This window comes from Etheostoma cragini, chromosome 12, assembly GCF_013103735.1.
Source record: "Etheostoma cragini isolate CJK2018 chromosome 12, CSU_Ecrag_1.0, whole genome shotgun sequence".
Classification (NCBI taxonomy): domain Eukaryota; kingdom Metazoa; phylum Chordata; class Actinopteri; order Perciformes; family Percidae; genus Etheostoma; species Etheostoma cragini.
In genome coordinates, this window is record NC_048418.1 from 17,772,284 (window position 1) to 17,787,967 (window position 15,684).

Consider the following 15,684-nt stretch of genomic DNA (forward strand, 5'->3'; position numbering starts at 1 on the left):
ATTCAGCCCTGTCATGCCTAAAGGCGTTCCCATAGTGTCGTAACCGACGCAGTTCGAGTTCCCCTCGAAGGGGAACAGACTGAATATGGTACGTGTCCAGTATGTTAACGTGACACATTAATGGTTATTCAGCTATACGATAGCTCACAGACCAACAGGTTGAATAGGGAGATGTTTGCTATGTTCACATAACACAATAACAGTTATTCAACTTGCACACAGAACAACTACCAGGGCGTGAAGATGTAACTAGTTGTAGACTAGCCTCTCCTGGTGGCATGTTGTTAAAGCACCCAACTGTGGACTTGTTCCTCCAGCTCTGGCCATCTTGCTTTTAGCCCGCGATTAGCTTCCTTTTCTTTCTTCATGGCTACTACTTGCCTTGCCCTTCATGTGACTCGAAAGCACAGACTCACCCATTGTAAAAATCTGCAAGTCATTTTTTGCAGACTGTGCAAAAGGCAACTCGTTGAGTTTGTCCCCGTTTAATCCAAAACTTATATTTGTCATCTTCCAGCCAACATTCATTTAATCGACAGCCTCCCAGCATAGCTATAGCGTAGCGATTTCATGGGGGGTGGAGCCTGCTGAGACACACACGACTGATCGCAGTCACACCAAGTGAGCAGGTTACATTTTAGGCTTTGTTGTAAAAAAAAAATGCAATTTCAATTTCAAGCATTTCATCCAAAATTCAAAATTTCATGCAGATGGGATTATTCTGGGAAAAGGTAGAAAAAGTAGACATGCCATATATTGCAAAATTCTTTAGATAATTTTTAATCATGACAGTCCACCAAGTCTAAATGCAAAGTTGTGTGCAAATGGTAATCACACTTTGGGAGCAGTTAAAAAAGAGTAAGTACATAGAGAACTTGCTAATTAAGTAAAAAAATCAAAACAGTGCCATCTGAAGACTGATTACTAGAAAAAGTGGCAAAGCCTCATCGGCTCATAAGGAACAACTTTGTTAAGTTATGTGTCCATTGCTGCAGTAAGGTACAGCCATTCCTGTTGCGACATCCGCCTACAACTAGGTGGCGTTATGACTGTGAGCCAATATTGGCGTGTATATGTCATCAGAATCGGACTTTAATGAATCCTGAAAGGTTCGGGCCAATTGGACAATGTACACTCAAGTTACATCCACTTCCTGTTTTGATTGCGAAATGCACAAAATGGCCGACGTGCCACGGCCATGCCCTATGACGAAATTTTTTTGCTTTTAATAACTTTCATTGTTAACATCTTAAGATGGCACAGACCAAATTTAAAGTTGATCATCTGGAATCTGTGGGAGGTGTTTGTTACATGTGGAAATGGCCAAAATTGAACTAGTTTCAAAATGGCGGACTTCTTGTTGGGTTTAGGGTATGGCTCTAACGTAAGGTGACCAGATTTCTAAGACAAAATCCGGGGACATTTTCAGCTCAGAAGAGTATTTACCTCCAAAACAATTAACATTTTTACTTTTGTAATACTTAAAACGGGGACACAAGACCTAGAGCTGTTCTCATTAAGGGCTGAGCCCCCCCCAAGGTCTGATCCTAGACCCACCCCTGTTGCTACTTCCTACTCCACTCCACTACACCTCAGAAGGGAATGTGTCAGGTTCAGGACACTTTACCTCATTCAATAAACACAGTCAAGCAAGAAAAGAGACGCAGACGGCAATGAGCAGTTAATAGACAATTGCAAAAGGGAAGCCCATATGAAAGCGACCTCTGTGACGATCTCCAGCATCGTCACAGGGAACTTCAGGGAATTCTCTGCAGTTCTCTTCCTTTATTGAAAGTTAGACACACAGAGATTACAGGACATCTGTTATTTGGTTTATGGCTACCTAAAAGAATCAGGGCAATGTGCAGGCCTGCACTTTGTCTACTCTGACTGACCTTGAATCTAAGACACTGGTTATCTCCGTGACTTACAACAGTGAGACATTCATGGCCTCTTGGTTAGGCACACTGTTAAATGTGCATATAAGATTAATAATAAGTTTAAGATTAATTATAAAATATAATAAGCATGTAAGTACATATGACAAGCAAGATATGGATATAGAATAATCATGAAACTATTAATAATGAAAGTTATAATATTTTAAAACATTACTACGGAGAAATACAAAATAAAAGACTTATAAAAATAAATTTCTCTGTCAGAATGTTTCAAGATAGAAAGTCCTAATATTTCAAGATAAAAAATCCTAATACTTCAAGATAAAAAGTCCTAATATTTCCAGATAGAAAGTCCTAATATTTCAAGATAGAAAGTCTTAATATATCAAGATAGAAAGTCTCAATATTTCATAATGTTGTAATGTTTACTGAACTACTGAGAGCTTTTGCTTTATTGCTTAAGGCTCGTTTCTGCAACAGCTCATTGAGAAAACTTTTGAGGACATATTTTCCTCAAAGACATTGATTCAGTATTAAACGAGATCTCTGCAGTCGGCAGCAGAGAAACAAGCTACAGTGTAAGTTAATAGGATAATTGTCCAGCTTGTATTTACGTTCATAAAAGTGCTCGTTTTGCTGCTATTAGACTCAGATTAATATTCTAAGTGTCTGACAACATTATGGAAAGGATTTCTAAGGAGGTTGACCTTTCAGTTAACGATTAAGATCCTTTTTAAAACATAAAATTCCGCAAAATTGCGTTCGCTAAACCCACCAGACTCCATGTGAATAATCAGTGATTTTAGCATCGTAAAATACGGTTTCTAAAACAGAGATGTTTTAGAACATATCATCAGAGATGAGCACCGCTGGCTCTGGCGGTCTGGAGCCTGCATGTGTAGGGTGTGTGACCATCGGCTACGATTTGTCAGTATTTTCTTTCTTTCATTCCAATTTCGGGTCTGTCAGTTACAGTAAAAACCGGGGACATTTCCAGGGACAGATCCAGCCGGGGACAGGTTGCCAAAATCGGGGACTGTCCCCGGAAACGGGGGACGAACGGGGGAAAACGTACTGCAGGGGCTCATTTTTTAAAAACCTTTAGGGGGCGGCTAGCAAGAAATCTTTTGGCTGTTATTCCTGAAACCCTTAAAATACGTAAATTGTCACCAAACTTCATGCAACTGCCAGTTTTAAATATATTAAGCCCCTCAAAAAGGCAATTAATTTTCTGGATAAAGAATAACAATAATTTCTTTAGTTTCAGGCTCGGGCCCTAATAACAGAACATCAAAACCAGCAGAAACCATGACACCACTAATAGTTGAACCATTGATATGGTGATGGTCTTTATGGTATCCTTCCCCTGCTTCTTTAGCTTAAGTGGACTTGTTTGTCACTTTAATCAGAGCAATAAGAGAGCTAGTGAAAGATACTGTTTGTGCCCTAGTGACAAGGTCTCCTATATTACAGTGGGTGTGAAAGCTGACGTGTGTGTGCAATGTTTGTAAGAGGAATGGGACAAGGTTGACAGAGTGCGGCTGACAAAAAGCCAAAGAGATGAAGACAGAGATAAGCGTTCTCTTAAAGGTACTTCATGCGTAACAGGGTGTTTATTACTGACGAGGGAGTCAGTTTGCTTCATCTCACATTAAAGTCACAGGAAGTTTGAAAAAGTGACTTCTCAGCAGCAAATCTCTGCCCTAATCAATATTCCCTGAGCAATCACCTGCAAGAAAGGGATTGGTGCACAGCAGGGAACTCCTGCAGAGAGAAGGGGAGAGAGTTGGTGGGGGAAAGCAATCCATCCAGCAGTGCAGATCAGAGTGTGGGAGTAGAAAACTTGAAGTGAATACTGAGTGAAGGACATAGAAAGACCTTAGTGTATTTACAATCACGGGACAAAAATAATGGGACAGAGGTGGAGAGAGAGAAATTATAGAACTGTCTTTGTGTGTGTATTTTTTCAAAGACATTTATTTCAGAAAACAAGAGGAACATAACATGACTAGAGTTGTGTCGATCTCTTTTGGCTGTTTGTTTGCCTTGTGAGATTGTCCGAGGCCTAAATCTAATCTCAGCGCTTGCTGGTTGCATGGCCTCAGTAAGCTGTGTGCACATTTATGGTGATCATGGGGGACTAGGAAAAGCCTGCAGCACAAACTGCTTTAGGGTACCTCAGTCTCAATATGGTTCACAAGCTCTGTATGGGGCTGTGTGGTTTTCCGATAAGCATATTTTTTTTTATTTATTTTTTTTTGGAAATGATGGAATATTTTATAAAGATAAAGATACAAAGTAAAGAAAAACTTAACGGACCGCCAGAAATGCTTTGCAGCAAACTGGGACTCTACTGGATGGGTGAAACAAAATCTCTTCAAAAGATATTCATACATTTTGGTCTTTTTGAGTGAATGCTGAGTTACACCCACAGGTTGTTAAACTGGGTTGAGATCTGGTGACTCACATTCATCAAACCATTTAGTGACCCCTCTTGCACTATATGGAAGCATTTGAATCTGTTTTGTTTGTCTACTCATGCATTAAGGATTTTCTGTTATTTGTCACATGGCTGTGGTCAAATGAAGTCAATATAACGAATAACGAATCTGTACATTATATGACACCCAATATTCTTAGACCCTTGGTTTAGGAGAAACTCAGACCAAAAAAGTAGTCGGGCCCGTGTATGGAGTGCAATACATTTGGACTAGCCGGCAGTCAATAAGTGGAACCACTGAATGGACCAAAACATGGACCATGCAATAAGAAAGCCAACAAAAATGACAATGCCTTGCCAAGCTGCCACAAACGCACAACCACAACAGGCCACATGGTAAAGGGACTGCATTTGTATAGAGCTTTTCTAGTCTTAGCGGCCACTCAAAGCGCTTTACAACACAAGCCAGCATTTACCCATTCACTCACACTAGTGGCAGAGGCTATCATGAAAAGTGCCACCTGCTCACCATTCACTCACAGGCCATTGGGAGCATTTGGGCTTTAGCATCTTGCCCAAGGACACTTTAATAATAGACTACAGGGGTCAAACCGCCGACATTCTGATTAGTGGGCGACCGCTCTGCCTCCTGAGCCACAGCCTACCTACTACACAGGAGGAAAAACTCAAGGATACCATTCATACAAGTCTCCTGGAAGCGTTAGCAGCGTACAGCACGGTCTGGTCGTGCAAAATCCATAATCGATGTGTCTACAGCCTGTTTTCAGGAGGGAAACAGATTGACGACTGTGGAATAAAAACAGTAAATAAGTATAAGACTATGCTCTGCCTCTATAAACACTGTGTCTAGAGCTGGGTATTATTCAAAAATGTGTGACACCAGTACCAATCCTGTGACTTTGATAACGGTTCCTGCACACTAACGAAACATTTTTTTTTTAAATCCATTTATTTATTTATTTTTTAAGATTTTTTGGGGGGCTTTTTAGGCCTTTAATTTACAGGACAGCTGAAGACATGAAAGGGGAGAGAGAGGGGGCGAAAGACATGCAGCAAAAGAGCCGCAGGTCGGAGTCAAACCCCGGGGCCGCTGCGTCGAGGAGTAAACCTCTAAAAAGGCCTTAAAAATCAATTTTAAGAAAAATAGAATGACAACATTACAAGTCATGGAGCAAATCTTTTTTATTTTTCAGTTCATTTACACCTGTGTGATGCACACTGCAGTCAAGCCTCTTCAAAATGTAACAACACACATGTCAGACCAGCCTCTACGACCTGTAGGCAGCCAATCACCAGCATTATTAATTTGGTGTTAAATGACAAGGCCTTTTTTCGATACTCAACACTATGGAGGCAGTTCAGTTGGTGTCTAAAAAGTAAGGAAGTTTGGTACCCAGCCTCAGGTTACTGCAGATGTGGAGCCCTCTGACTTAGGCAGCTTTGTGTGGTCTGGCTGAACGCGTATTAACCTTCAGCTTTTTTTTTTATCTTGCTTCAAAAGCCTTTTTTTGCGCAACAAATTAGCTAATCCTGCTCAATTCACTCCCCTGTAATGATGGAGAATTTGCATTTCACTTGTTCAGTAATTAAGTTATTGATGGACTCAGTGAATTCGCTAAATGTGGAAATTCTGCTTGCTTAATCAAGATGTCAGTTGCAAGATTCAAAGTTTATCTCTCTTAATAGTCGAGGACATTTCTCCTTTTGTGTATAGGAAGAGAAATCCAGCACCTGGGTCAAATGAGATTTTATGTCTCTGAGGATTTCATCAAATTTAATTATGATACATATAATTACCAAAAGCAATCTTCAGTGTGGTTGGAATAATCATTTCAGAGAGACGTTGGCACCTGCAGGGGTAAGGCATAATTTAGAGACAGTCTAGAGTGACAGGAGAAAGAGAATAAGGGATAAAGAGATAGAAATGGGTGATTGCTGCATCCTCCACTGGGAGAAACGACAGCAGTCGAGCTGCTACAGTGTCCTCTTTCCTCCTGTAAGAGCTCAGAAAATTACAGAAAATGTAAAACCCCCTTAACCAATGTTAGTGTCATTCTACTGTAGTACCCAATAGAATCACAAAAGAACGTTTGACAAGTACTTGATTTTGTTTGATTATGACAACATAGCCATCTTTCATCATACTTGTGCTTGGGAGAACATAAACAAAAGCCATGCTGAATCCAGATGTTTGTAAACGAGCTGGATTTATCTAAGCGATATCTGATGAAAGACAGTGTGCAGTTGTACAGCAGGTACAGAGTGAACAATGGGAGCTAGAGGAAGAGGTGAGTTATGATGGCTCAAGGATCACAGCTGTAATTGGTTCTTTCAGAAGGTGAGAAGGGGTAGGAGTTATGAGGAGGGACATCATACCCCTTACACACACACACACACACACATATACACACACACCACCTCACCAGCTCCCCCACCCATCCCAGAACCCCCCTGCTGAGTCTAATCCTACACAGAGCCCCGCTCAGCTCCGCCTGCCTTCGATTGCTGCAAAAATCAATGAAATATTTTCCCACCAAAATGAAGACGAACAATGGATGAGACCCGCACATCAGGGTCATCCTAATTAGAGAGTTCACAGAAAAGGGCTCCTTTGTTTCATGGCTTGCAGAACACAGGGAGAGAAGAAAAAGAAAGGATCGTGAGTGATGAAGGTCATACACTTCCCACTCGTTGCTCCCGTCTCTCTAATATCTACTTCATAACTCATAACCTTGGCTGCCAAAGCACAAATTCTCTACTTCACGTTTCAAGTCAGATCTGTGCACGCAGCATGGCATGCCAGAAGCTACAAGCTTTTCTTTTCATTGTCTTCTTCCCTGATGTGGTAAGAGACATGTCACTGTGTTTCATCACATCTAACCTTCTAAAAAATGTAAGTGGAAACCGTACCATTGTGTGAAGGTCTTGCTCTAGGTAAGGGCAGAAGGTAAACAATCATTCTTGTGTGAAAATTTTGCAATGCCCTTAAACTGACTGCCCTGACTGAGTGTTGCAAGAGAGCAGATGATAACAGACATTGCTGACCTATCTCTAAGGAGGGCATCAAGATAAAAATATATGAATCAACCACAAAGTTTGCCTTTATCCCTTTGTGTCAAGAGGACAGACACACTTTTCTTCTACAGCACATACCTGTATTATAATGACTGCATACATGAATCAATTCATCATTGAAAGTTAGTGCATCACTTTTTATCCACACTTCTATTCACCTACTTCTCAAAGTATGTTGTTCTGGCCGCACCCTACACAGTAGTGATGCATTTGAAGCAGAATTATGTACAGCGGCGATACTTAATGTCAGTCATTACTGCTCTTGGCCAGCACCTGCCATCTTAACGGATGCTCATAGCACTAAGAGCTAAGTTCCATAGATGCACTTCAGCTGGTATAATGATATTCGTACTTGGTGAAGAGCAACACACTGCACAGTCATACTTTATGTGATGCAGTTAACTGGCTGTTGCAGAGCTCCATAGGGAATACACAACATTCAGCTTTATGACTCGCCAGTGTGGGCATACTGACTTAAGAACGCATAAAATGTGTACTTTCAGTTCACAGATCTGATTGGCTAAAATACCCAGTGAAACAGACCTGTAACAGTTAAACACAAAACCTAGTGTCTCACACGAGTACTAGAGGTACTGTGTCTAGCTAGGGTTCTCAGGTAGGAATGTCAGAGAAAATGATCATGTCAAACTCTAAACATTTCATAGGTAGCAACAGGCTTACCACCAACACTACAAAACCAAACCATCAACACAACAAAAATGTACCATCAAAAATACAAAAAGGTACCATCAACACCTCAAAAACGTACCATCAACACTACCAAACAATTCCATCAACACTACCGGCTGTGGCTCAGTGGTAGAGCGGTTGCCTGCCAATTGGAAGGTTGGTGGTTCGATCCCCGCCCCTGCAGTCATTGTCGAAGTGTCCTTGGGCAAGATACTGAACCCCGAGTTGTCCCCGGTGCTGCGCATCGGAGTGTGAATATGTGTGAGTGTTTATCTGATGAGCAGGTGGCACCTTGTACGGCAGCCCCGGCCACAATGTTCCCTGTAGATGTAAAAGCGCTTTGAGCAGTTGTTAAGACTGGAAAAGCGCTATATAAATACAGCACATTTACATTTACCAAACCCTACCATCAACACTACAAAACATACCATCCATACAAAAATGTACCATCAACAAAACATACCATCAACACTACAAAACATACCATCCACACTACATACCACCAACTCTACAAAAATGTACCATCAACACTACAAAAGTGTACCACCAACACTACAAAAATGTACCATTAAGACTACAAAAAGGTACCATCAACACTATAAAAAAGTACCATCACCACTACAAAAACGTACCATCAACTTTACAAAATTTACCATCAACACTACAAACCATACCATCAACACTACAAAAAACACTGTCAACACTACCAAAACATACCATAAACACTACAAAGACGTACCATCAACACTACAAAATTGTGCCACCAACACTACAAATATGTAGGCCTACTCATCAACACTACTAAAACAAACCATCAACTAGGGATAAGCGAGTACAGCATTATCTGTATCTGTATCTGTATCTGTTTATCACATGAATTATCTGTAACCGGATCCGTACTCGGACTGGGCGGGGCCTAAACCGGAAGTGGTCAAATTTAAACCGGAAGTGGGTCTGGCTCTCTTGAAATGTGCGGGGCTTTAACCGGTATCTTATTTAAGCATGCAATTGATATGAGTTGATCAAAAATTGTTATATTTATTGCTGATTTGAAAACTATTTACATGTAAATGTAAATGTGCTGTATTTATATAGCGCTTTTCCAGTCTTAGCAACTGCTCAAAGCGCTTTTACATCTACAGGAAACATTCACCATTCACACACATTCATACACTGTGGCCGGGGCTGCCGTACAAGGTGCCACCTGCTCATCAGATAAACATTCACACACATTCACACTCCGATGCACAGCACCGGGGGCAACTCGGGGTTCAGTATCTTGCCCAAGGACACTTCGACAATGACTGCAGGGGCGGGGATCGAACCATCAACCTTCCAATTGGCAGGCAACCGCTCTACCACTGAGCCACAGCCGCCCATGACATGACAGCATCAAGCTTCAGATCAATGGTGTTGTCATGGTAACAAACTAACTATATACAGAAGGTTTTGCAACAATGAATACAACACATGCCATTGCAATTATGAAGTAAAATTTAATGAACAAGAGTTTTCATACTCAATATAACTTTCTTCTTTTAACTTTTTATTTTTTATTATCAGTGTGATTGTTTGTTTTTTTTGGTTCTTTTTTTTTTTTTTTTTTTCACACCAGGTAAATGAGTGTATGTGTGTGTGTATGTGTGTGTGTGTGTGTGTGTGTGTGATACGCCAAGGTATCCCCACATTCCTGACCCCAGGACCCTATAGTATGTTGAGTAGTGGAAGTATAGTGCAATACTTTTACATAATCAAGACTGATTCATATGCTTAGATGTCCCAAATCACACACACACACAAAACAGAATACTCACTCATCAAGCCACACAGACCAATTTGCTTATATTTTCCAGGCTTTAAGATATTCATCTGTGAGAGGTCTCCTTACAACATAATGGAGGTGACTGGAATTTAATTTGCCGTGATCAAAGAATGAAAAATGCACAGAAATAACAGCACTCAAATGCAACATGTATTCATAATTCTTACAAGATAAATTATACCCTGACAGATTGATAATGGCTCAGCTGGCATATATTTCACTCTACATCCCCACATTGGCCACCAAAAGCCTTTTGGAAAGAGATCGCAGGTGTATCTTGGAAATCCCTGTCATTTTCCCCACTTCACTAAGCCACTAGAATCTGAGGATTGCTGTGATTATTGTGTAAGAGGTGACAGAGAAATATGATTCATATCTCTCTGACCGATCACGGTCAATAGAAAGTCGTATACATTGCCGTGTTCATGGATGCACGAATATGTCTCCTTTTTTGAGTGCATTTGTGCATGTGTGTGTGTGTGTGTTACAGCTTTGGTGTGCATGTTTGTACTGTATGTGTGTCCAGATGGTGGCACCTCTGATGGAAGCATGTGTGTTGTTGAGCTGTAACTCAAGAGGCTGGATGGAGGAGAGACTAAGTGGCTCTCAGGGGAGAGTCGATCGGTTGTAAAGACAGTGGAGAGGGACAGAACAGCCTCAGCGCACGCTAACAGCCAAAACAGACACACAGTCTTGGTTAGTGTAATTGCTATGGACAGGCAGTCATCTGAATGTCCTCTCTCAGTTGTTCTCTCTCCAACATGCTTACATAGGCCTTTCACCTTCCTGCAGTCACTAATGCTAAAGAATGATTTGGATGAATGGATTATAACGATAGAAAAGTAGCACTCAATGAGTAAGATCTATTATCATAGAGTCTGTGTTCGAGGCCAGTAATTTACCCACCAATTCTTACTTTTTCAGCATTTTTTGTCAAGTTTGTCACAAGTCGAAGCTAAAAAAAAAAGCCTGGAGGAACAAGGGGGAGTGGTGGTGCCGTCAAAACTTCAATACAATTACAAAATTCTGTCTTCAGAGAATAAGATCTCGACTCTACCCAACACCCACCCCTTCCCCATGATACCTCTCTATTCCCCTACACCCACATGCAACGCATTATCCAAAGTGATGAAAGGAGAAGAGGAATGCCAAATGATAACTAAGTCCCTCTGGACATCTCCATCCCATTCCCAACCCTGCCTGCCTTTAGACTGTCCTCTCCACTTACCGTCTCCACCACCACCACCACCACCACCACCACCATCCTCATAAGGCTGGGAAATGCAGCTGCTGTCAGCTGCCGAGGGCCTCCAGGCTGATCTCTTACTTTCTGGAATGCACGGTGCCATGATGAGCACTGCCCCCTCCTCCATCCATGAGATTCTTCCATCTTGTTTCCAAGGGCCCCGCTCTCCTCCTCTGAGTGCAGCATATGTGAACAGCACACACAAGCTGATGAATGGCAAAAGAAGGAAGGTAATGAAAAGTATTATTTTTCCAAATTCATGAAGTGTAGCTTGGAAGAGAATCCATGTGATAGATTGATGACATTTCTTTAAATAAAGGATTTCTAAATAATTTCGCACTCCTCCAATGAACCGATTATAATGACTAAAAGTGCAGCAAACTCATAAAAAAAGATATGAATTGCTATTAGGAGTGAAAAGCTGTTATTACTAATTAACTCATCTTTTGTTCACAGGCGGTACAATTGCAGAGTTTTAACTAAATGATGGAAACTCTCAGCTACTGATGGAATCCTCTGGGAGGTTAGTTCTGTGTATCAGAGCTTGCATGCAGCTGTGCATGGCCTGTGTGCTTATGTTGACTCGTGACCTCTGAACCTGAGTCATTACTTACACCTGTCAGTCATTGGAGGCCGGGCCTCTGGGGGGGATTTGTGACAGCTGAAGGGTGAATAAGTCTAGCAACCAAAATCCAACACTCCGTACTGCCCTGTGGTAAAAATAATCATAACTCAAGGGCTGACCTCTGACACGTTGTAAAGGGCACAATGTAGGACTTTGTGTTGGAGGCAGCCATCTTGATACAGTCTCTAGATTGAGCGTACGATATTGTCAGTGTTGGTGAAGTTACTTCGGAAATGGGTAAAGGGTTACTGATTGCAAGTTACCCTAGTGGAAATGGCAAAAGAAGACATTGTGCACCTGAAAAATTTTCAAAGCAACAAAATGAAAAATACTCACCTAGCTTTTAACCGAAAATATTCAAATGTAACCCCCAATTTAATCATGAACATTGTCGTAAGTAATTGTAATTGGATTACCTTTATTTTGTAAATAAATTATATAATGCCATAACATGTGACCAGTTACTCCCCAACATATTGTAGAATACATCCATTCATAAAGTGAGTTCAAAGCATTCTTCGATCCCTCTCACAATGGTATTAGCTTGCTTTACATATCGACTAGTGTAGTGTTTCTCGTTTTCAACCTGTAGAACTAGTAGCCAGTATAAGGTTAATTTTTGGTGTAGCCCACAGGCCAAAGAGGTTTAATATCACATGCAATGGAAACTGAGAAGCATGCAGCCTGTTCCCAGACTCATAAATTATAATAGGCTGCATTGTTCTGCGTGGTAGACACCTGCCCTTACAAACAGTCAGAATGGAAAGCTTAAATCTCATGCAGTTTTGAAACTCTACTGAATATCACTGGGATAATTACAAACACGACACGGTAGGTGTCGACTAACGTGAGAGTTTCCTCCGGCTTGAACTCAACCTAATCTTTGATTTATTCTGCAACATTGAAAGCCATTAGCAGTACTGCTTTCTAAATTTGTTAATCTGTGCATGGAGCTGTGTGTATTGTCTTTGCATTACATTCTGTCATCCTATTTGCATATTTGCTCATCCACTCTCAAGCCATTGCGTTGCCCAATCTGTTGTCTATGGGAAGTGATACTTGGTAAAATGAGCCCCTGAAGGGACCACATAGTGTTAATAATAATGATAGAAATCTAGTTTTCCTTTTGATGCATGATCGCCTTTCAGATTTAATAGCCATATGCTGGAGCTGTTGTTGAGGCTGCTGCTGTTATTGTTGTTGATTGTTTTCTTGCCGAGTGTTGGACATCAAACAGACTATCCAAGGCTACCCCTGACTGTGTGATGTACCAACAGACTCTTAAGGCAAAGTGTGTTTGTGCGCAACTGTTTGTGTATGAGTGTATGTGCATGTGTATGTGCACGTTTGTGAGTGTGTGCGTGTGTGTGTGTGTTTCTATCGGGCATTAGATAAGCTGCAGCCCTGCTGGGTTAGGTCCTCTGACAAAGCAACCTATAGCAATCCATTACCACGGCTCAGAAAAGGGGATTTCCCTCTGAGTTAGGCCAATAATTTCACATGGCAGACATGAGGTTGCATGTGTGTAGTTTGTGTATGTGACATTTAGATGAAGCAAAGTTTTTTTGGGGGAAAAGAAATGACCATGTATCTAGCCCACATCGACCTTGTCTATGCAGGTGAGGGTTGACACATGACAAGATTATTCGTCAGTATGCTTGTAAGCTCTACATTGTGTTTTTGCCTTAGGCATGTTCAGAAACGTGCTGTTATAGCCTCCAACAAAAAAGAAAGACTATTTCTCTGTATTCAGTCCTGGCTGTGCTCACGTTGGGCTTTCTGACTGCTCTATCTTCTAAAATGTGGAGCCTTGAAGCTGAAGTCTGTGGTCTCGAACCTTTGTACTTCATCAGTTTCCAGTTGTACTAACAGACTATTCTATATGTTGGTTCACCATGAGGTAGCTACAAGATGTACATGTGAGTATTGACACTGCGTCTCTGGTTACCCGATAAAGTAATACTCCAACTGATCCTGGCTCCCATTAACCTCCAGGCAACACCTGTAAAGTATGACTTATGTTGTTCTTGTCTTTGTCATATAGGACTTTGGCAGATGAGTTTGGAGTTAGAATTGTTTCTAGAAAGGTATTCAGGCATATTTGTCCAAATGTGAATGTTGATTAGGTAACCCTCATGTTGTCCTCGGGTCAAATTGACCCATTTTCCTATGTCAATGTTCTTTTTAACTATCCAAAATAACATGATTGATTCCACACAACGCTCTTTGGCCAGTGCAAATCTCTACTTTCATTGATTTGGGGTGTTTTATTCAATTTATAGCATTTAAAAAAAAATTGAAGAAGTTTTTAAATAGTATTGAGTAAAAGTTGCCATATTCCCGTCTGTGATTATCCATCAACATCCATTCCTTTAATTTTAGTCTAAATAATTCCTAATTTCTGCTTTTCTAACTCAAACATTAGCCATAATTTCCTATATATGAGGTTTATTAAACATAAATTCCAAAAATAAGTGTAAAACTAAAGTGAATGAGTAAAAAACACCTCACACCTGCAATCCAACTTTGTAATTAGCATATAAAATGGTCAATTGATAAATAATAAAAAGTCAATTGACTTAAGTTAAAAGTTATTTCACTTTTAAAAGCATGAAATGATCGTTGATTAAAGTAATTCTCTAATGTATATTTTAACAGTTTGTTGTTGCACACATAACATAATTTTGTTATATTAAGTACTAGTTACTGATTACCAAGTCATTTGTAAACCTTTGATAAACATTTTTGGATTGCTAACATGAAGTTGCAAATTATGATTATAATACCTTGTTAGTGTTTGAGAATTCTATAAACGTCCTAGCATTTATTTGGGCTCAAACAATCAAATAACCATCTCTTTGATGATCACCAGAAAACGATTTAATGGGGCCACATAAATGATACTTGATGCTTTATAAACCACTTATTGGTCATTGTCTAAATACTATAAGTGCTAGTTGCAACTTTAGCAATTCAAATAATGTTGACAATAACAATCTACAATTAACCAAAAGTAAAATAACACACATTACAACACAACCAATACTTAGTGAACATTACAAATCATCATTTCACTGTTTCCTAAAAACATCAATTTGACATTCATGTTAATATAAAGTGTTACTACTTGCTCTGTGCCAGTAAGCCATCCAAACATTACTATGGGAGCAACGCTCCACTGGATCAGTGGATCCACATTAGGCCAAAAGGCTGCATTGGCATGTAGGAGAATCCGCGGTAGACCAACATATGATGTTATTGCAGCTGCTGAATGTAACTAATAGAGTAACTTGGTTACTTGAAAATTGAGTAATCTGTAAAGTAATTTTTAAAGGAGTAATAAGTAATCAGATTACTTTTTTAAAGTAACTGTGGCAACACTGTGTATGCATTGGTTCTCAAACGTTCACTATTTACACCTCAAAGACATTTTCTTTGATCCTCTCACCCACCTCAGCCCAACAAAAACAAAAAAACTGACAAAAAAGCTTGACATCTGATCAATTATCAGCATAAATAAATACCTGATATTCTTATTCTTTTTTTTTATAAAGCACAACCCATATTTATTAACATTTCTGTAAATGTGCCAGTGTTAGCCAGCCGACTAATTTTCAACTGTAACACTTTGGCCAGATGATTTTAAACCAGAAAAGAAAAAAATGTTCAATATGGTTTGAGAAAAAAAGTAAGAGGCAGGAAAGTCAGTGTTCTCTCACAGCCATTATTGGGATTTAGAGTCCATGTATTTACCTTAGAAATGGTCCAAAACTCCTGTCGATCAAGCTTGTTCTGTTATAATGAGTTTTCTCCAGGTGAAGTAAGGAAGTCATTTCGCCCAGCCACTGTTCAAAAGCAGATGGA